The 23,598-nt window shown below is 43.3% G+C and overlaps 1 protein-coding gene across 5 annotated transcripts in view; it reads right to left on the minus strand.

Moving 5' to 3' along the window:
- The window catches only part of TSNARE1 (t-SNARE domain containing 1), a 456,778-nt gene that overhangs the window by 390,120 nt on the left and 43,060 nt on the right, over positions 1-23,598 (minus strand). For 4 of the 5 annotated variants that reach the window (XM_050970764.1, XM_050970766.1, XM_050970762.1 and 1 more), the window contains one exon: positions 20,533-20,583. The exons of the other annotated variant lie outside the window; for it this stretch is intronic. The gene's annotated coding sequence lies outside the window, so the exon portion shown is untranslated. The remainder of the gene's footprint in view (positions 1-20,532; positions 20,584-23,598) is intronic. 5 annotated transcript variants of the gene reach the window in all.

The raw sequence follows: 23,598 nt of genomic DNA on the forward strand, positions 1-23,598 counted from the left end.
AGCTGTGGGAATCAACACATCATCACTGCTTCTAGGAGCAGCAGAAATGGACCAAAAATGGATTAGATGTTGATGTGTTTTGGCTGGAAAATAAAGCAGATTGCTTCTCAGGAGCCCAACTTCCCAACCTTGCTGCAAGCAGTGGCACAGAGTTATTTACAGCTACCAAGGACCTACACCAAAATTTACTGAGAATACTTGATGCTTTTCCCTTCATTTCCAATTCCTTCTGCTCAGCATTTTCCTGCCTGTACCCTATGGAGGACTTTGACTTTTACTGAGGACATCACAACCCTGAGGTTTTTTGCCAAACATGACATTTTAAAGGCATCATGGAGTCCAAGGGACTTCCACACAGCTCCTCTAGATCCCATCTCAAGTTCAATCAGAGAAGAGTGGGGTATCCAAAGGTATAAATCCTCTCTGGTTGCCAGATATGGAGTCAGACTCTTCACAGACAGTGTGAGATGGGTGGGCTGATTGCACAACCCATGCTCTAAATTCACCTGAACACCTTCATCTAACAAAATCTCTCTGTTATCACAAAACCATGGGACCCTTAGAAATGCTCTTGGCATTTCTTTTCCAGGGTAACTGGGTGGTTTGTAGCATTTAGTGGCTGGGAAAAGGACAGAATGAGAGGTAGAGCCACAGAAGTAGATAGTATTGTGGATAGCTCTTATAGAAAGTCATCAAATGTCTACAAAAGGTCATAAAAGGAGATTAAAATGGGATGCAATGACCCAAATCTGCTACAAAAATCAGGCTAAGCTGCTACAAATTGCTTGGAAGCCTTTCTGTCTGATAGTCAAGGACCACTCAAAACTACTCCTCAAAACACCATGTATTTTGCTTAACCAAATGCCAAATACACCAAAAATGCTGTTTTCCAGTTGCTCATCCCAGAGACCACTGCAGAGTGCACCACAAACCTCATCTTTCAATAAACCAAAGCCCCCCTACACACATCCATTAGGATTAAAAAACACTCAGGGATCACAGAAGCTGCAGGGATCCAAGAGAAATTCAAGAACACCGATCCTTCAGGGATGGTATCCTCACAAGAATATTATTTTCCAATATTTCAGTCGTGATCTCCAAGGAAAGGCAATTACTGTTTCACTTCATGGATGGAGACATAGGGGAACACCTGAATTTAACAGCAGACCACTCAAAGGATGATCAGGTCTGATAGGAGGTGTCCCTGACCATGGCAGGGAGGTTGGAAGGACAAGACCTTGAAGGTCTCTTCCAACCTAAACAATTCCATGATTCTGTGACAAGAGCACTTCAAGGTGTGGATGTGAGGGAAGCAGAAAGCTTTTAGGTAAACCCTCCAAAATTATTTTTGGAACACTTTGTTAAATGCAATGAATTCAATAAGAGCATAACAGGGACTGATGGTTTTTTGCCTCCTACTCTTGAATCAGCCTCTCCTGGGAAACTCTAAGAACTCAAAAAAATAACTGGAAAAAGCTAAACTAATAATAATGGTATTGTAAAATAAAAAATAATTGTAAAATGCTAAACTAAAACACAAGAAAAGGTCAAGTTGAATTGCTGCACCGGAGATAAATTTTCACATTCATCTTCCCACTGTGTGCAGTTCTGAGCTTTCCTGGAGACACAGATGAAGGGATTTTGGAAAGGACAAAAATGAGGATGGTGAGGCACTGGAAGAGTTTACCAGGGAATTTCTGGCTGCTCAGTGCTTGGATTTGTTCAAGGCCAGGTTGGATGGGGCTTGGAGCAACCTGGGACAGTGGAAGGTCTCCCTGCCCATGGCAGGGGGCTGGAATGAGATGAGCTTTAAGGTCTTTTCCAACTCAAACCATTCTATGGTCAGAAGGAAAGCTCAACATGAAAGTTTGGGATGAGCAATGCTGGCAGATCTTTCTCAACATCCCAGAAGTGGTTTTGTAGCTGTACAGGGAAAGGAGGGGGAGGTTCAGAACTGCAAAGTGAAGAGGAAAAGTCAGCAACTTCTCCACAGCCAGAACCACTTGTGAGCAACAAAAAATTGGTTACAGAGAAACCTAAAGACTCAGCCTCTATTTTATAAACGAGAATAACACTGACCTACTTTCCAGCACACTTGCAAAGCTGCTGGAGATGCCACAATGAAAGGCACTACAGAAACCTAAACACTGCCTCAGATACACAGCAATAAGGTTATCACTGAAATGCAGCAAGGCACTTTCTACAGTGAAGGTAACAGATAAGGGATCAAATAATACAGAGAGCTGGAAAATATTTTTTCTTTTTTTTTTTGAAAATAGGTTTCTAAAAAGTATTCAGGACATACTCTTGCAAACGGTGGTTCACATCTTTTAATAATCACAAAAAGCAAAAGGAACTTCTTTAGGTGGCAAGGTTCTTCTCTGGAAGAACCCCAAGAGATAATCTGCAAGGAGCTCAAATGATTAGCTTAAAATACAAGGAAGAGCTGATCCAGCCAGGATTCACATCTATATGGGCTAAGGAATTATTCAGGTCTTGGGTGATTCAAAGGAAGCCCTGTGGGGTAAAATGGAGGAATGTAAAAAGAACAGCAATTTCCCTAGTGGAGAGAAGAAGAGGTCTTGCACACTGAACAATGTATCAAGCTTTTCTAAGGGAAAAATCAAAGTTGGGCTGTTCAGTTTTTTAGAAATAACTTGGTTTGTTGCTTGCATTTGTGCAGCCACGCAAATGAAGCTCAAGCCTCCACCAAGATGTACATTAAAATTATTATTTCTTTTCAAAATGCTGAATTCGCCCTTACCATTTTTAGAGACAAGTTTTCAAATCTTCTGCTGCAGCAGTTCCTCCCCACATTCCCACTGCCTATGAAAAGACATTCTTTCCTCCAAAATGGGAAAGGAAAGTCAATCTTTGCAGGATGGGGGCTTTGTAAGCAAAATGGGAGTGTGACTGCACAGATTACCAAAAAAAAAAAAAAATTTAGGAAAAAATTGAGATAAAGATAGCAGGTCCATCAAGAAAGCTTTCAAAATGTGAAAAATAACCATCAGCTCTTGATTTCAAGAGCTCTATTGCACCAATCAGCATTTGGTCCTTTTTTCATTTTAGCCATAAGACCACCACCTGTTCAACCCTTTGTATTTCTTCAGAAGTCCTATTCAGACCGAGAAATGAAATCACAGAATCATAGAAAAGGTTGGGCTGGAAAGATCCTGTAAAGGTCACCTAGTTTCAGTCCCCTGCATGGAGCAGGGACATCCTCAACCAGAGCAGTTTGCTCAGAGCCCTGTCCAATCTTACCTTGAGAGTTTCCAGGGATAGGGAGGCCACAGCTTCTCTGGGCAACCTGTGCCAGGGCCTCACCAGCCTCAGCATGGAAGAGACTAGAAACTAGAAATTCTTAATCTCTAGTCTAAATCTACCTTACTTTAATTTAAATCCATTACCCCTTCTCCTAACAATATGCATCCCTCGTCCCCTTTTTATAAGCTCCCTTTAGGTACTGAAAGGCCCCAGTAAAGGGGAGGGCAATTAAAGCTTTTAAACCAGTGAGGAAATACCTGGAATTAACCATTCAAAAGTCATTGGTACGAAGAAACACAGTCTGCAGTCCAGTAACACACAGAAACTTTGGCTGTTTCATTGGAAATGCATCTCAGAGATGTTTTAAATCCCACAGACTCATAGGGAACAGCCAATTCTGCTCCCAGCAGGACCCACCTACCCTGTGGAAAGGTGACTCCCAGCATGGGCTGATCCATCCCAGCCAGGTCACCCAGGCATCATCACCTCCAGGGGGGATTTTCCCATCCTCTGGACTGCCTGCCTGGCAATAACTCAAGCTGTGGTGCTCCCAGTGCCCCTCCTCAGAGGCCATTTCACACTTCCATAGATCTTGCTCTGAAGGCATTTTTTCCTCCCAGTCTAATCTTCAGAAAAATTTGACAGCAATGAAAATGTAATAAACCAACCAGTCGGATTATATATATATACTGCAGTCTGAGAAAGATGAAAGGCTGCATTGTTCAGAGATATAATTCCAGTGGCTCCCACAGTGTAGCCTGTGCCTACACAGAGGAAGAAAAGGAGCTGAAGCAGCTTATATTTTGTCTTATAAGTCGCCTAAAATAAACCCAGCTTCTGATCCTCGGCTCACATCAGGAGAACGGCGCTGAGAAAGCCAATAAAGAGCTGCCAAATATCTCATGAGGACAAAATACCTGTTTGTTCTACCCAGCCCTTGCCAATGCATCAAGTGAAGTGATGTGAGGAAGGGAAAGGAGGACTGTGTGCCTGGGAATCAAATATTCAAGAGCAGAAGGAAACACACCCAGAGTTATTCTGGGTCAGTTTGAAGAGAAATCACTGCAATCAGATCGTGATGAGCAGCGACTGTGTGGCCACAGTACCTCTGCAAATACTCTTAATTTCATTTATATTGATAGACATTAAAATGCTCTTAATTTCATTTATATTGGTAGACATTAAAAACAATTTAAACATCTACCAAGCCTCAAGGAAGACAAAATAAAAATTAAAAATTTAGCCATGAGGCCTGATCAAATATAAATTGCAGCTTTTATAACAACAATAATAATTTATTCCACTGAGGCACTGGACAGCAGATGATTAAAGCTGAGCAAAGGTCTCCATGTGTCTGGATTTATACCAGGCCACTCCATCCACTGGGTTACAGGAGCAGCAATTATTCACTGCTGGAGAAGGGAGGCATCTTAGGAAAATCTTGAGGTTTCAGAAGTGAGTTGTAACACCTTTAGGAGAGCAGTTTGTCTCCTCAGGAGCTGAGACATCTTGAAAAAATGGTAACTTACAAGATTTTAGCTTGTCTTTTTAGAGAAACTGCTGTCACTCTTTTGTGTGAGGGAAAAACAAAACAAAAACCCAACAAACCATTAAAAGAAACTGTTTAGACAGATAAATTCAAATGTGTCAAACAGCTTTCACCAAAAAGATCGATGGGACACAACTGAAGACAGCATTAAAGATAATTTTACTGCAAAACTCTTGGAACAAAACATCTCCTTTTTTGTTCATAATTTTCTGACTGTTGCCTCATCAACCTAACAGCCAAATTTTCTTCACAGCTTCCAATCCTACTTAAAGAAATGAAAATTCCCATCTGAGAACAGCTGTTCAAGAAATAAATCTCTTCAGCAGCTTAAATGGCAGAACTGCAAGGGTAATTTCACAGTTGCCATCAGAGGTGTTCTGGAGACCTGCAATTTCCTACAGAACACGGGGTAAATCTGTGCAGATCCACTTCATGGGGTAGGAAGGAACTCCTGACACTCTCCCCTAGGATAAGACAAACTCAAAGAGAATCACATTTGGATTTCTATTTACATCCGGCACTAAATTTAGATTTAAAATTTCTCCAGAGTGGAGTTTTGGGCAAAGAATGCTCCTCCAGTAAATCAGCTGGAGGTTAAATCACCAGCCTCTGTCCTCTCACTGCTGGGGCTCACCTTGGCTCTGAGTCCTCCTGGTCATCACTCTTTGCCATCCTCAATACTCTCTCATCAACCATAACTTTCCCCAGTCTTTACAGACCAGTTCCTCAGATCGTGAAACTCATAAATCTTCTTTATTGTGTGGGAGGGAGGAAAGAGAAAGCCTTGAAAAGTTTTGAATAAAAAAAATATTAAAAGTTCATTCAATTCAGATTAGAAGCTCAACTATGTCCATATGTTTTTATATTCTTTTTTTTTCCCTCTGAATCCAGAATTCTACACATATAAAGGTTCTAAAAAAAGTCTATTGAAACAAAAAAAAAAAAAGAGTATGAAAGAACTTGTATGGAATTAAAGTGTTCAGGAAGAAAAATAATTTCACCACTGGAACAGTAGTTTTAATAATCCATATTTTGGTTCACTTCACTTAAAATCAGGCAGCTGCTTTCACAGTCACCCACAAAGATGATGAAGAACCGGAAAAAGTGAAGGGCAGCATGATGGGGGAGAAAATTTGAGAGAATCGGAGCACAAAAAAATATTTGGAAGAAATTTCAAAGAAATGGATTGTTTAAAAAACAATCATGGAAGCCACATCCCATTCCACAATATAACATCCTCATTCTTCATTCTTGACTGGCACTCAATTCCTTCCCCTGGTATCCCTTCTAAAACAGAACAGCATGACATGATCACAGAAGGGTAGGAAAAGGCCACACAAATTCCCATCTGCACTCAGACCTTCAAAGGGAGGGAGGATCTCAACAATTGTTATCTGATGATGTATTTGAAAACACATTAAAGAATAAAATGCAGCCAAACAAAAAATAATGATCAATGAGCAAAAGCTGCCAGAAGAGGAATGACGACGCCAACCAGGAGATTGATTTTGTGTCATCTTTTACACAGAGAAGAATATTACAAAGAGAGAGTTTGACAGAGCAAATAAATTTGTGTTGGTTTGACTCTTCCACCCTCAATCAAATACTCATGATCTACAGAGAAAAAAAAGATAAGGGGAGAACAGAAAGAGAACAGGGAAAAAAAAAAAATCCACCACAGCACCAGCCCCAAAAACAAAAATCTGTCCTAATAAAGACCTGAATAATGAAAGTTCTTTACAAAAATAAAAATAAGAAAAAAAAGCCTTTACACTAGGATAGGGAGATAGCAAGTAATGAAGGAAATTTCATCCTACATCAACTGAGAAACTCGGTTTTCCCAAGCCCTTGGAGGGCATCTCAGCTGGGAAGCAAAGCTCAAAGGTCTCAGCTCAGTCCTTCTGACAGCACTTCACAGCAAAAGCCCTTGGGGAACCAGTTTCCTTCTCCATGAATTGGTAACATCAGTACTTGACAGTCCTCCAGGAGCTCCACGAGAAAAAAAAAAAAAAAAAAAGGAAAAAAAAAAGCTGATTTTGGTTGCATCATTCAGCAATATACCAGAAGAAATCCTACAAGTCCATGTGGAGATCCACTCCCACATGAGAATTATGTTTTGTAGCACACTTAAATACCATCTGCAAGAGAGATAAGGAACTGGAAGACACTCACAGAGCTTCAAAACACGATCATCAGTCATCCTCTCTCTCTAAAACTACCAAGTGCTAAAAAGAGCCACAGCAAGAGGGTGCAAGCAAAGATGTGGGGCTGATTAATTCATTAATCAATAAACAATTCCCAGTCCTGCCTGGGCTGACAGAGGGAAAATGAGCCCATGGGACAGAGGAAAGCTCTGTCATGGAAGGAAAGGGGTGAGCAATGCAAGGTTAACAGACATTTTTATGTTAACACACATTTAATAACAAGGTTAACACACAATTTTATGTTAACACATTTAAGAACAAGGTTAACACACATTTTGCCCACAAACTTGAGACCTACATATTGCTCCAAGCCCCTTCCAACCTGGGAATGTTCAAGGCCAGGTTGGATGGGGCTTGAAGCAACCTGGTCCAGTGGAAGGTGATTCTGCCCATGGCAGGGGGTTGGAACTGGATGATCTTTAAAATCCCTTCCAAAAACCCAAACCATTCTGTGATACAAATGGTTGCATACAGATGTACTTCAGACTTCACCCAAAGGCCTTTACAGCATTAGGTCATTTTTTTTCCCCTTTTATCTTCATGGAATCTGCATCAGATCCTGTGGTTTTGGGCCAAAAGCTTTGGTGCAGAATTTATTTCACAGCTATTACAAGGTACATTACACTAATTAGGACACACATTAGGGCCTGCTCTGTGCCCTGGGATAAATCACACAGTGCTGTGGTCTGGGGTAAACATTGCCATACATCTCTGGACACTACTGCATGTTTGACCACTTCCATAAATACAACTATTTCTGTGGTACAAATAGGATTGGCTACAGGGACTAATTTATCACCTTTTTCTTTCAGCACATAAACAGTGTAGTAAATTCTGTAGCTTCCAGGGGGGAAAAAAAAGAAAAAAAAGAGGCAGCAGTGGGATTTCCTTCAGTAAAGTAGCATCAGTTGTATTTTTCCTTCAGTAACACCAATTGTTCTTCATTTTCCAAAAATATACTCACTGTGTCATGCCTAGTGTGCAGTCAGAGACAGGTTTCTGGCTTTCAAGCTTGTCACACCTGAGAAATTGAGGTGAAGAGAGGACAGCAGGCTCAGGCTCGTAGCTTTTAAAGACTTTGGTGGTATTATGAGCTTTCCTTCCATCTATCCCCACACAGGTTTGTTCATACACAAAAGCTCCATTTCAGAGGTAAATCTTATCATTCCATCAAATGTGCTGAATTTCACACACTGTTCAACAAATAAAGGGAGGGGGAGAAATCCTGACAAAATATTTCTGCAGAAGAGCAGCAGAGGTTGGATGCTCAATGTCCCACACACACACACATCATATGTGCCACCATGAGCCTGGCATGCTTTCCCTGGGGGGGAAAGCTTTATTCCAACGTGCTCAGGCTCCATCCAGAGCAACTGAGACAGTTTTATGGGCTGTGACTTCTCTGGGATAGAAACAGAGTTGGAGCATCATCTGGGAGTCAGATCATCACCCAACTAGAGCAGCACAAATGGGTCCTGGGACTGGAAGAATTTAATTTCCCAATTAGATATCCAAATTTAATGTAGTGTTCCAAGCCCACAGTATCCATTAACTCATTGTCCTCCAGCCCACCCATCCAAAAAGCAGTAAAAAAAAAAAATGCAAGGGCAAAAAATAAAGTTCCACCCTGGATGATATTGCAGGTCAAGCCCCTGTTCCCCTCCCTATGGCAGAACTCACCAGAATGGCCCCTCACTTAAACAATCAAAAACATTCCCTGCACCTCCACCAGATGCACCAAGAGAAAAATCATCCTGCAAGATGCTGGTTGGGGTTTTGTCCTTCTGGACACTCCATGCTCACCTCTGGCATAGGAATCTCTGATGCATTGAGACTTTTCTCCTCCAGCAAAGTCCTGCCCTGTGGACCACACAGTGATTCCCAAACTGCTTTGAACAGATAAATGATGCCAGCATCACTTATCTAGCTAAATTTTCATGGACAATCCCACAGGCAGGACAGCTCTGGTGCTCTCCCTATAGCATGGAGCCAGCAGAATGCCACCATTTATTAACATGTCCTGGATAAAAAAGACAAAAAATTCAGAAAGCAACAGCAACTTTGCCTCCAGGTCTGCCTTACCCAGTGTGAATTGTACTTGAGAGAACAACAAGGGAGAGTCCAAGCTCCCAGGAAACCCAGCAAAAAAAAAAAAAAAAAAAATTCTTTAATTTCATGCAAATGGCAAAGGGAGAAGGAGATGAGGCGTTTTGAAAGGGGACCAGAAAATCTTGTATCAACATGGAACCCCAGTTCAGCAGGAGACAGCCTGACAGGCAGATGTGACAGCACAGAGAGGAGATCAGACAGAAGGAGACAGAGGCTTAAAACTTCAAAGGATTGTGATTATGGCTTAAATCCTAAACAGGTATGGCCTGGAAATAAAGGACATCTCCATGTTCCAAAGTTTTGAGGGGAATCTCAAAGAGGTTTATGGCCATTGGCACAGTTAAATATTGGGATGTGGGTTAGCCCAGACTGGAGATGTGGTAGGATATGCACCATAAAAACCCCTTGATCCCAGTGGGAGCCCAGTTCCATGAGCTAAGAAAGAGGAGGATCCCTGAATTTGTCTTGTGCAGAAGGAGACATCACCAAGCAGCTTCCACAGGCTGCTGGGGTGGGACTTCCCTGCACAACATGAGCAAACATGACCAGCATCATGTACAGATTTGTTCTTCAGACCTAAACAGATTCCTAAGAAGGCTTGTAAGTGTGTTTTCACCTGAAGGTGCTTCTTTGCATTGTGGCTATGGTCAGATTAACATTTCCACTACACTGACTTTGACAGTCAAGAGAGATGAATGTCAGCAGCCCAAGCAAGCAGATCAGCCAATGCACAAAACCCAGATAGCTCAACACAAACAAAAGCCAAAAAGTCTTAAGCTCTGCTGCCACTCTATTTCCACTCCTTTGGTTCTCCATGGCATTTCAGAGCTCAGGCATGCCTTGTATTGCCATTAAATGGGAATATTTCAAAAGGTGCTGCATCAACAACTGACAGTAGAGCTGTGTGGCACAACTAGAGCAGCAAAGCTACACCCTTGGCCTGACCAAAGGACCAAAGTCCTTCAGAAAGGTCTCAGATAGGGCTCAAGCAGGATTAAACATCGAAGCTCATCCTATTAATAGCCAGAGAAACACCCAACCATGAACAGTCACCTGATATCCTGGAACAATTCTGCTGCAGGCACTCCCATGTGTAATGGGTCAGCAAACCCCCATATCCCAACACAAGGGGGAGAGCAAATTCCACATTAAACCAATGGGCTATAAAGGAAATTAATTAATTAAAGGGCCACATAATCAACAGCCACAGCAACAGAACCACAGAACCACAGAATATCCTGAGTTGGAAGGGACCCACAAGGATCATCAAAATCCATCTCCTTGCCCTGCACAGGACACTCCAAGGATCCCACTGTGTGCCTGCAGATGTATTGAAGCATTCTTGAACACACACACACCAGTCCTAAAAAGCCAGCACTGAAAGTTAGGGTAGCAGCTTCCATCTTCTCTTTCCCAGACACCCTAGGGACTCATATTACTTCCTCAATTACTCTGAGGGAAGAGCCAAGAAAAACAAGGCTGTGGTCCAGACATCTCTGCTGAGCCCACAGGGAAGACTGGACAGTGGTTAGAGGATTGCAAACCAGGAAATTGTTCAGAAAGAGAAAAATCCAGGAGTTGAGTTCTTCCCTTCTCTGTACAAATTTATGTTGTGTCCAGCTGCAAGGAAGAAGTGGCCAAATTGTGATATGCAGGAAGAAATTGAGCCAGTAAGACACCACTGTGCACTGTGCCTGTGTCTGAAGGAAAGAATTAGGGCTGGGCAGTCCTTCCTGGCTCCAGCAGGCACTGGGAAGATTCCTGGGTGTCCAACTGCATCTCCAGCTTGGAGCATCTCCCTCAGCACCTCCAACCACTTCACTCAGCCTGTTCTTCCTCAGGTGGAGGAGATGAAAAACTCCTGACATGGAGCCAACATATGGCAGAGGCTAAGCAAACTTCAATGCCACAAGCCAAAGGCAAAGGAGATCATAAAATTACATTTTGCCACAGAAAACCATGCAGAAGGAGATCAATCTCTAAGGCCCCTCCCAATCCAAACCATTCTGTGATTAAGAGCCCAATTATTTCCCATGAGCTGGGCTAAACCAAAAAGAAAGATATGAAGATCTGGAGCTGGAGATGCAGCCCCAACAGCATAACCTGAAATAGCTCTGTCTTCATCATAACCCCACTAAAGGATATCCAAGGTGCTGGCTGAGGACACGTGGGAAATTGAGACTTTGCCAACAACTTAAAAAATTCCCTAGCAGCAATTCCATACAGTGCCAAATTCTTGCCAACTAAAAAATAAAAGTGGGTACTCACTAAATCTCACAAATTTATTTTTCTGACTCATATGCTCCTTGGTTTCCTTCCATGGAGGACAAACCTCCCAATTTTCCATTTGAGCAGCGGGATTGAAAAGCTCATACAACTAAGTTCATGTACAAACAAAGCAGCCCTGTAGCTACCCCTCAGCTCAGAAATGAGATTAATTGCCACCAGTAAAACTATTATGTTATCTGAAGGTCTGCAGGACATATAGATATTTATTGTCTTAAAACAAAGGTGCAATTACTTTAAGTAAAAAGGGGTAGAGCTTTTAAAACACAGAGTTGTATTTTATACCAAAGCTCAGGATTTCTTCAGAACATCTGCACGCAGAAACAGGACAAAAAAAGCCACAGGAGAATTTAATCATAAAAGACAGAAAAGTCAAGGGTAGTTTTATCCAGATCAGGACTTTTCAAAAGTTGGGATTTTGTTTGTTTTGCCCTCATTAGAGGGAAATGCTACTGCAGAAACCATGGAAAAATTATGGGTGGGTTCACAGCTCATGTCTGTGCCAGTGCACTTCTCCTTGGATAACATCAGATCCTTGCAAACCCTGTCAGAGCATTGCCAAAGCTGATCTAACTGGGAGTGACAGAGTCAGAAATCTCTTCCCCATCAAAATCAGTTAAGACATAATAAAAAGTCTATCAACTTCCAGTCCTGTAAATATTAACTTTCAAAAGCTATTGCAAAACACAGTCTTTTGGGTTTTTTAAGGAGAAAATTGTTTATCACTTCAATATCATGAGTCAACTTCTCTACTACCCAACTTTTTTCCTCCCCTTGTTGCCTAAGAAATAATTATAAACGCAAATTTTTAGAGTACATTGCAAATATCCCATCAGCCTGTAGAATGTCCTCCCCCACCCAAATCCATCTCTCACCATATTTAAGTATCTGCTAAATTAGACAGTAAAGTTTTCCTTTGAATTATGGCTACCCTATAGCAGCAGCAGAGACTATGTAACATATTATAAATACAGAACTTTAATTCTTAAAAGGCAATTTGAGCTGTTTATCAGAAATTTCATTTGTGAGAGAGAAAGAACACCTAGTCCAGTCAAGGCAAACAGCCCCTGCAGGGCAGGTCTGGGAAAACTTCACTTAGAACCATGGAAGGGTTTGGGCTGGAAGGGACCTTCAAGATCATCCAGTTACAACCCCCTGCTCTGGGCAGGAACCCCTTCCACTAGGCCAAGTTGCTCAGAGCTCTTGAACAATCTAAGAACTCCTTTCTTCCAAAAATCCCCCACTTTCTTGAAAAGAAATGTGGGGAAAATTTTTCAGCAGGGCTTGTTGCAATAGGACAAGGGGGGATGACTTTAAGCTAAAAGAAGGATGATTAAGATTAGATATTAGGACAACATTTTTTACAGTATTGGTGGTAAACACTGGAAAAGATGGTGAATACCTATCCCTGGAAAAATTCCAGGTCGGGTTGGATGGGGCTCCGAGCAAGGGGATCTGGTTGAGGATGTCCCTGATCATTGGACTTGGTGACCTTTAACATCTCCTTCTAACTGGACTGTTCCATGATTTGTGTCTTGTAAAGATTTCCAGCATTGAGCTTCTTTGTTTAGCCAGCTTTCATTGTAGACACAGTAGGGCAAGGAAAAGGAAGGAAGGGGAAAAAAAGAAAAAATGGAAGGGCAGGAAGAAAGGAAAAGGAAAAAAAAAAAAAAGACAAATCTGTAGACACTGAGGGAAAGGAAAAGAAAAGAACAGGAAAAGGAAGGGAAAGGACAGGGAAGTGGATGGGGAATGGAAGAGGGAAAGAGAAAAAACACAGGGTTTTTCTTGTCCAATTTAAGGGTCAGAGAAAAAATGGAAATACCATCTTTCCCTAATTGGTACTGGGAGGGTATGGAGCTATTTAAAAATACAGTGATATGCCAAATTTACTAATTCCTAAAAAAATCAATGTCCCCAGCCTCTGGTTTTTGTTTCCTAATAGAGGCCCTGCATGTGCTCAAGTTAACTGAGCTTTGGTCAATACATGATGTAGTTTTATGTATTTTATTATAAAAATGCCTCCAGTGTGACAAAAGGCTGGTTCTAAGTGCAGGGGAGGATACAGACTGTTCAATGCCCCTGGCAGCAGCTTAATGGGAAAGCACAGATATTTTAAATTGCTTTTTAATCACTTCTAGATATTTCACCCCCAAAATTGTAACCACTTACTGAACAACTCCACCTTATTGGGAATGAGCAATGCCAGCAGGCACAGACCATATTTTTCATTTGGCAAAGGTGCTCTGATCTTTTGGAATAATATTCACACAGAACAGCACTGAAGTTGAACTTTTTCAATTCTCTGTTTACAGGTTTCCTTTATTTATTTCTGCATTTATTTATTTTCATGTTCTGCTTAAAAAACAAAATTGATAGATTTCTTTATCTGCTTCCCAGATGCTCTTTCTAAACAGACAGAGAAACTTTTTTCTAACTTAAAATACAGTCCTAACTCCAAAGTTCCCAGGACAAGATCCTTCCTGGCTGGCCATCTTGAGTCAGAGCAGATCATCTCAGGCAATTACATTGCTGAGGAGACTGGGATTGATGACATAAACCAACCTGCAGAAACAACTTTAAAACCACAAAAAATGATTCAAAACATCTTGAAATGCTGAAATGCTCTCCCTAAGTGACAGGCACTGTGCCATGGCCTCTCCCCTCCATTATCCTGGCCTTCCTTGACTTTATGATCTCTCCTGCCCTGCTATAGGTTGTAGCTATCTGGAAAATGAGAGTGGGAAGCAGAACTGAATTGGGAAGTCACGAAGAATTTCGAAATTTCATCAACATTTCAAATTTTATAGAAAACCTGTCATTTTAGAAGAGAGTGATGTCCTTTCCCTTGGAATTCATACAACAGATTTGGATAGTGCCACAGGGTTTCCTCCTCTTACTGTTTCATGCTGGGTGAGTATTTTTTTGGGCTCTGGAGACCATTCCTGTGCAATCATTGCTTGTTTGCCTTCCCTCTGCTCTGTAGCTGCCAACATAATCCACTTCCAAACCTACACACAGCTCAACATTGTGATCCATCTCCAAGGGATGCTGATCACAATGTTGAACTGTGTGTAGGCCTGGAAGAGCATTTTGTTGTTGGAACAAGAAGATCTGTAATGTCTGTAATGTCCCTTCCAACCCAAGGCATTTCATGGATTCTGTGATTCCCAGAGTGGCTGCTCTAACACCACCCCTTACACGGTATCCCCATCTTTACATACTGTGAGAGGACAGGGAAAAAGAGGAAAGATCCCAACCATGGCTCCATAAAATACCCTCAATTTTGCAGCAAGCAAGCTGGAGGGCTGCCATTTCATTCAGCTGAAATAGAAATACATTCAGCCTTTTGGATCTCTAAAGGCAGAAGTAATTCACATCAGCTTCTTCCTTTCTGCTCAGGAAAATAAAGGGACATCTGGATTTACCTCTTTTGCTGGTACCTTGCACAACACCAGCTCTAGGCTGTCATCCCAAACCAGCACAGGAACCTGCCTGTCTGAGGGGGAGATGTTTTTAATAAACACCAAAAAAATCCAAATCTGGCAATAGGCAGCAGACAGAAAGCTGCAAGGCCCAGGGATGCAGATAATTCAAAATATACTGACATGCCCTGCAAAATGGAGGCTGCAGCCAAAAGGTCTGGCCTGACACAGGACAGATCCACTGGCGGCTCACTGCAGAAATGGAGGTGGCTTCACAGATGTCTCTGCCCTAAGACAACGAGGCACTCTGGATTTTGGGACCTGAGTTTCTGTAATGTCCAGGTCAAAAGAGAAAATTTATTCCCCATCCTTTAAAAACTTGATGCATAAACAAATCAAATTAAATCCTCAACTCTGTCACAGAATACCAACCATAAGTTGGCAGCCATTTGATAGAGGGAGGGCAAGGACAGTTTCATCTTTCCCCCACCACACTAAAGAAGAAAAAGAGAACATTTTTAGGCTGGAAAAGAAGTCACTTGAGCTGCTGCCATAGTGTGAGACGTGGGAATGTCTCATTAATTTCTATATCCATGTGTTTTCAGGTGCTGGTGCTTGATCCAAACACCTGCACAGCACAGGAAAGCTTCCATCAATCCCTTAATATGCAGTGGAAATTAATCTTATTTTTTGAATATTACAAACGTCCAGGAGTTGCCCTTAGCTACTTCAATAACTGTAATTTCACTTCCCTGTATTCCTCTATATCACAAAGAAAAAAAAAAGAATCATAAAATTAAAAAATCATAGAAAGGTTTGGTTTGGAAAAAAGCTTTAAGATCACCCAATTCCACCTTCTGCCATGGGCAGGGACACCTTCTACTATCCAGGTTGCTCCAAGCCCCATCCAGCCTTGGACACTTTAAGGGATGGAGCAGCCACAGCTTCTCTGGGCAACTTGTGCCAAGGTCTCACCACCCTCACAGGGAAGAATTTCTTCCTAATCTCTAATCTAAATCTCCCTTCTGTCAATTTAAAGCCATTCCCTCTTGTCCTGTCCTTCCATCCCTTGTCCCAAGTCTCTCTCCAGCTCTCCTGGAGCCCCTTTAGGCACTGGAAGGGGCTCTGAGGTCTCCCTGGAGCTTTCTCTTCTCCGGGCAAATAGCCCCAGCTCTTCCATCCTATCTTCCTAGGAGAGGTGCTCCAGCCTTCTGATTAGAAATCCTTCCTCAACACCCAGGTTTTCCCCATCTGAGGAGCACTCCCAAATTACAAGAAGCCCTCTTCCCATGTGGTGCACAGCCGACACCTCCCACAGCCCGACAGCAGTGTTGGCATCCAGCAATGGAAACTTTCCCTCTATTTGCATGCTCGGCTCTGCCAAAAACAAAGTACGCTGCTCAAGTGGGAGAGCACCTCCCTACTTGTTCAGGGAAGGCCAGGGAATTTGTGCAGATCCCTGGTTACTTGGAGGCAGCATTTCTCAAGGAAGACAACCGAGGGAGCTCAGAGCAGCAACTCTCAGTGCTAAGGAGATTAGGACGGCGGCCCAGGGAATCAGCAATCCCAGCACATCACAGCCACACAGCCTTGCCCACGGCTGTCACTTTGAGGAGAGTTTGCTACAAAACCAGCACAGAGATTATCTTGTTCCCTTGTAGGAATGCAAGGATTGAGATGCAGGGGAAAAGCAGCAAGACGGGAGCCGCAGGCTTTGTGGAGGCGAAGCCAGCTCTGCTCACTGAGCAGGGACCACCACATGGAGGAATTCCAGCCAGAAACCACCCCAGCACTGGAATGCTGGCCAAGAAAGTGGTTTGAGAAAACACAAAATGTGCCAGCAGCCTGATGACACTGCCCATTGCTCTGGGAGGGGGGTGCACTGAATGTCAGGACACCCCAAGGAAGGCAGGCGTGGGTAGTTATCAGATTAACCCACCACCCAGGGAGAAGGGATTGTGGGTCACCACAGTGCTCACATCACATGCTGGCAGCTGGGAGAGCCACACGAGGGTGTTGCATAATGGCTTTTTTTCCTTTCCACACACACTCAGTGGCATCCCACAGAGCAGTGTCACAATCAGGGATCCTGTGTGTGGTGAGCACACGGAGCAGCTCGCTGCGAGCCAAGTCCACCAGGACTTCACAAAAAATCATGGAATTTTTTAGGTTGGAAAAGATCTTTAACATCACCAAGTTCCACCATTAACCAAGCACTGACTGCAAAGGCCACCACTATGCCATGTCCCCACATGCCACATCTGCACACCTGTTAAATCTCTCCAACACTTCCTTGGGCAGCCTGTTCAACTCTTGGGTAGCTTGACAACTCTTTTGGTGAAGAAATTATTCCTAATGTCAAATCTAAACGTCCCCTTGTGTCACCATCATATTTTCTGAACAATCCCTTTGCCAGGATTTCTTCTCCTGGGAAGTGAGAAGCCTCAGAGAAAAATGAAAACAATAATGATTTGATTTCTCCTGTGTTTTGCTGCTTTGGAATGTAGTTTGGACATTGTTTACCAACTGATCATTGATTGGTTTCATGTGAATTGTTTTGGCTTAATGACCAATCATGGTCCAGCTGTGTCAAGGCTCTGGAAAGAGTAAAGAGTTTTTTGTTATTATCTTTTAGCCTTCTGTATGTATCCTTTCTCTATTCTTTAGTACAGTTTAGTATAGCATTCTTTAATGTAATATAGATCATAAAATAATAAATTAGCCTTCTAAGAACATGGAGTCACATTCTCAATTCCTCCTCCGTCTGGGGAACTCAGAAAATACCATGCCCTTGCACCACTTGAGGCCATTTCCTCTTGTCCCATCACCAACTTTAAGCCCTTCTATGTGCCCTTGGGCAAACAAAGCACCCAGGTCCTTCACACCCCTGAAGACAAAATCAGCATGTGATGGAACAGTTCATGAAAAGCAGCATTTGTGAGGTTCAGCACTGACACCTGAAAAGACCAGAAGGATGGGGACAAGGAGAAAATGCAATGAGATCTAGCAAGGACCTGGGCACAATGAGGTCATCAACACATGGATGTTACATCTCCATTTGTTTTAAAGTCTTATTTTATGGATAGTTGTGTGCACATAGATGTACATTTATGACTGATAAAAACACAACCTGTCCAATTACTGTGTCTGTAACTGAAAGCAACAATGACCAGCCAGAGACAAAGACAGAAAACCACTCAGTGACACACGAAAAGTTTGAGCAGTGAAGCTGATGCTGGACACAAATCCAGGCACAAGCTTAGCCCCAGTCAACCTCTTACCTGCATCACCTGAATGGCTGAAGCATGGGTCAGCCCAGTTGAACAAAGTCCCCAGGGGGAACCTGCTGGTCTACTCAGCAAGGAGTGGCCTCTCCAGACCTCAGCAGCCTCTGGAAAACTTTTGGTCATGTGGATGAAGGGCTGGGGCCAGGGAGCACCTTGCGCTTGTGCCCTGTGCAGCCCTTCCAGCAAAAGTGCCTTCACCAGTGCTCGCTCAGCACTGAGCATGAAAAAGCTAAAAACAACTCCACTGCCTGGACTTCCAGGGTATCAGGAGGTGAAGAAGAACAAATCTGAGCATGGAGAGATTCAGACTCTCTGCTGCAATGATGTCCTTCTATAGGTTTGCTCCCAAAGCACCACAAGTGGCTAACAAAGAGAGAGATTTTCAAGAGCATTCCACACCCGACTTATAGTGTGTGACTCTTCCAAAGGGTTTCCATCCACTTTTGTCATCATGCAACAGACAGGCAGTGAGAGCAACAGACCCCTGGTGCACACTGGGTGTGGAGAGGGCAATCAACAAGTGTGCAAGGGCACAAATTCAACACAGGGACAGTGACAGGACTGACAGGTCAACAAATTGACAGGGGCTAAAATGTTGTCAATACAGCCAGGACCACCTGACAGCTGGGGAGAGAGATCCTGAGCCCAGCTTGGCTGACACCATCAGTGCAGCTTCCAAAACACCACAGGACTTTCACATTCATCACACTTGGTATTCTTTACAATTCACTCCACCACCACCAATGCCCTGCACTGGGTGACTCCAGGTCCAGCAAGACCAAGACTGGTCACAGACACAGAGATGCCACAACAGTTATTTCCCCCCTCACTTCTGAAACAATCTGCTTCATCACCTGGATGATTTCAGCTTTCTAACCCATTGGTCCAGGTTGCTCCCAGAGGCCACACTCCCATGCACCTACTCCTTTCTGCCACACAAAAGAAACTGCACATGAAAGTAAGAGATGGGAAGGGAAAGCCATAAAACTCATAACAGATGCCCTTGGCAATATTTGTTTTAAGGCATGACTAGCTGGTACTGAAAGCCAAATCCTCTGGTTTTCAGCCCAGACCCTTGTGGGAGGACAATTTGTGTCCTCTCTCTCCTGAGGGACTATTCAGGACAGCAGTAACACCACTAAAGCTCTCTGCTCAGTCCTGCAGTGAGGAGATCCAGGGGAATGAGCACTGGTATTTAGGGAAACATCACCTGTCTCAAAGGGGACACCCATCACACTGCTTCAGCACCAGGGCTGCCACAGGAGACAAGAAAATTACACAAAGCACTGCTCCCTTCCCCAAACGCGAGCCTTGCAGGGGATGAATCAGTTTCTGTCTCCAGGGTCACCAAGAAGGAGTCCTATAAATCTCCCTATGCCTCCAAGGGGAGGGAAACCAGGTGGGAGGGACAGAATAATCCCAGAAAAAGCCAGTGGAACTTGGCTGTGGCTGTGCTGCCCACGAATGGATCTGCCACAGCTGGATCTGCTGCTGAAGCAAGAAGCAACTTCCCTGGGAAAGGAACACTGAGCATCCAAGGGACACATGAACATCCCACCAGTGTGACATGGACCAGCACTGCCCTGCTTGCTTTTCACACTGCCCAGGAGACCAACAAGGCTTTACCACCCTGGCAGGAGTTTCCAAGACGGGGAACATGAAGTTAAACCTGAAGACCTAGAGAACAGTACAGTTCTCAGTGATTTCAGGGAATCTGGGGATGGACTGTTTAGTAGGGCTCGTAGTTTCAGGGTAATGGTTTCAAACCAAAAGAGGGTAGGGGTTCAGGTGAGATAAAAGATTTTGGTAAGACACAAAAATGTGGCCCACAGAGGTGGCAGGTTCCCCATCCCTGGAAAGATTCAAGGTCAGGTGGGATGAGGCTCTGAGCAACCAGATGAAGTTGGAGATGTCCCATCATTGGACAGCTCACTGCTCATTGAAGGGCACTATATTTGATGACCTTTAAAAGTTACTCCCAACCCAGACTATTCCATAATTCAAATTCTTCCTGGCATCCTTAAGCACCCAAGTTTTAAAGCACTGAATTCTCCATGTTTATTTTATTCCTGTGCATAGCTTGCTCTAGAGATCAAAGACATGGAACCAGCAAAGGATCAGCACAATGAGAACACAGGGAGAACATGAAAATATGGCCAAAGCTCTGAGACAACTCTTAGATAAGGTTGCTTGGATAAGGAGTGAAGATAAAGCACTCCCTCCCCAGCCTCACCAGCAAAAACTTCCATAAACCAGCTCTCCCTTTTGGCAACTCATCCCAAAAGGGAGTGAAATTCCTATAAAATCAAAGTCACTGGGAATCTCAAGGGTAAAATTTTATTTGCATTGGTCTGAGCCCCATAATTCCACATTCAGGTGACCCTCTCCTGAAGAGATGCTCTTACCAGGTGCTTCCCAAGTCCTGCTCTCCTGGGCACACACAACTTTCTTCTAATCTGGAAGAAAAATCAAGACAACTGGTAAGTACTGGGAAAAAAACCTATTTCACTGTCATGGTTAAGGACATGGCAACCATCAGCACACCAAGAGCTCTGATATCCAGGCACACCCTGAACTGAGCTGTAGGAACAGGTACAAAAACAACTGTTGGTTCCTCAAAACATCACTGGTGAGCATGGGGAACAGCACTTCCTTTTCCAAAGAAAGCTGATATGAATCTTTAAAATTCCTAGACGGTTTCAATATTTCCAGATTACCAACAGTACAAAAGTAGGGAGTTGTAAGTGTTTGCAAAACACCTGCAAAATTAACAAATAACAAATCAAAACCTTCAATGGAAAAGGAGAATCACTTGTTTAAGTGTCCAGTCTTCTTTAAGATCCCAGACCTGCTGTGGGAGGAACACTCTGGCCACAATCCAATTAAGCATTTCAGTGTGTCAGATTTGAAAGAAGAGGGAGAACCCTGCTGAATCAAGGTCTTGGCATTTCTCACCAGCTGCTTGTTTCTCTTTCCTGCTGGCCTTCAAACACGTACACACACTCCTACCTTCCAAGAATTTCCAATTTTAGCTTTTATTCTAGAAACAACACCCCCTGCTTACAAAAGCAGCCAATTTTGCTGCCAGGAAAAAGCACTGGTAGAACCCCAAGGGGCAGGTCCTGCATTAGACTAGCACCAGGCAGCTCTCAAGAGCTCACAAAAGGCCTTTTAATTAATACTCCTACTTGCTTTGCTCAATTAGCACCACTGAGGAAGCCCTTCACACACTGCCTTCAGCTCCTTTAGCTCTGGTCACTGTGTGCTGAACACTTTAAAAATCCTTTTGCTTTTATAAATACTTCCTATACAAATGCCTTATACTTCCTACATGCATGCTGTCTACAGAAAGCTCAGTTTAGGAAAAAAAATCTAAAAAAAAAAAAAAAAAGAAAAAAAAGATGCAATTTCTCCAGAGAGAAAAATTCAGAGATAAAATTGCAGCACTGATTTATATCTGCCCAGAGGAGCAGAGCAGCAATCCCAGCCCTTGGTGACCTCTGTGCAACCACACCAAGCCAATTACACACTGTGACAGAGGATTTTCCCCTCCCAGAGCAGCAGCTTCTTGTTGTTCAGAGTGAGAAACATCTAAAGGTAGAGCAACTAGTGAGTGTGTGCTACTGAGCAGGCTGGGGACAGCCAGCCTCGAGGTTTAATCAAGATTTGGATCCAATTGTGTGAGGGGTTTTGTAAACACTGATCTTATGGAGTTGTTACATCTGGAGGATGTAATTCCCACTGACCTGCCTGTTTAACCTATGGAAATCACCACGGGGCAACTCAGCTCAATCTTCCCACTCCATCCCTTCTTGTTTGCTGTGGTCTCTATCAGCAGATGAGTGCTAATCCACCTCATCCTTCAGTGTCCCACGCTTGGGACGTGCCCAGCAGCACCTCCATGTCCTTTGGCAAGATAAAAGGCAAAACAAACTTTTTAAAGCCACCAGTCATAGCCAGCAGCTGACAGAAGAAATGCTCTCAGCTTCCCAGAGTTATTACAGAATAATTTAGGTTAGAAAAGACCTTTCAGATCCATTAGTTCAACTACTAAGTACTGCCAAGGCCACACTAACCCATGTCCACAAGTGCCACATCCACACATCTTTAAATACCTCCAGGAATGGTGACTCAACTGTGTCCCTGGGTAGCCTCTTCCAACGCCTGAAAAACATTTCAGTGAGGAAATGTTTCCTTAGATCAACTCTAAAACTCCCTGGTGCAAACTGAGACTGTTTCCTCTTGTCCTGTCACTTGCTGCTTGGGAAGAGGCAGGACATGGTGATGTGCAGCCTGCAAGTCCCCTTGTTTGGCCCAGGATATTCTGGTTCCAGTTGCCTGTTGAGCCACACCATCACTGCCCTGGTTATAAGGATGCTTTCTCTCCTGGACATCCCAGAGCCCCCTTCCTTCACCCTGTTTCTTTAGGAAAAAACCAAAAATCAAAGGGCTGAGAGCTGGGAATTGTGACTTCACAGGCCATTCTTTTCTGCTCCAGAAAAAAAAAAAAAAATTAGGAAGAGTATGATGAGGAGCATTCAAGAGGTGCATTTAGGTCTGGATTTTAACCATCACTGGCTCATTTTCCTTTTTTCCAGCAGGATATCACTCAGAGTAGCCAAAAACCAGGTGATGGTGGTTCCAGCAGGAGAAAGAAATACAGCAGTAGGGACTTCAGAAGATCTAAAAACCAGCTCATCCTACCAGTGCCCATAAGGACACTGAAATTCCAGATCCCATCTGCTCCCCAAAAGAAGTTATCACATCTCTCGAGATGTTTACAAGGGGAAAACTCTGAGATCAATCTTACAGAAAACCACCTCAACTTCCCAGCTGGTGCTCTGAGTCTTCCCCAGCCTGCTCCATCTATGCTGTGCACTCCATCATCTGCTTGGAACTGGGATGGGAGCATCCTTGTCTAACACCCTAAATGCACCAGCCTAATTATTACACTTGGCCCATTTTGGGGGGTTTTGACTATTTTCATGTTTGTTTGAAGCATTCAACCATTGCACAAAACAATTTCTGCCTGCACTGAGAGAGGAAACACTCCTGACTGTTTAGGTGAGATTAATTTTAGGATTGTGGCCAGACTGAGGAAATTGGTGGCAGAAATCCTTCATAGCTGGATAATGAGGTTGTGGCTTTATGAGTAATTCTCCTGAGTTATGTGCCTGGCACCTTGGGTGTGGGTGACACATTCCTTCCTCCCCTCCATTTCTGAATGGGAAATGTCATCCAAGTGCACAAACACAGTATTTATTAAAAAAAAAATAAAAATAGCAACAACACAACTCATGAGGTGCAGGCACAGATTGCATCTCAGTTTTACAATGTACAACCAACTGCTGTCTGGAGGAATTTCCCTGCTGGGTTCTCCAGGAATATCCCCAAACTCCATCACAACCATGATGTACCCAATATTCCAAACATCTAAAGAGCCTCTGGGGTGGAAACCAGGACAGTACCAA

The sequence above is a fragment of the Serinus canaria genome, chromosome 2 (assembly GCF_022539315.1).
Source record: "Serinus canaria isolate serCan28SL12 chromosome 2, serCan2020, whole genome shotgun sequence".
Classification (NCBI taxonomy): Eukaryota; Metazoa; Chordata; class Aves; order Passeriformes; family Fringillidae; genus Serinus; species Serinus canaria.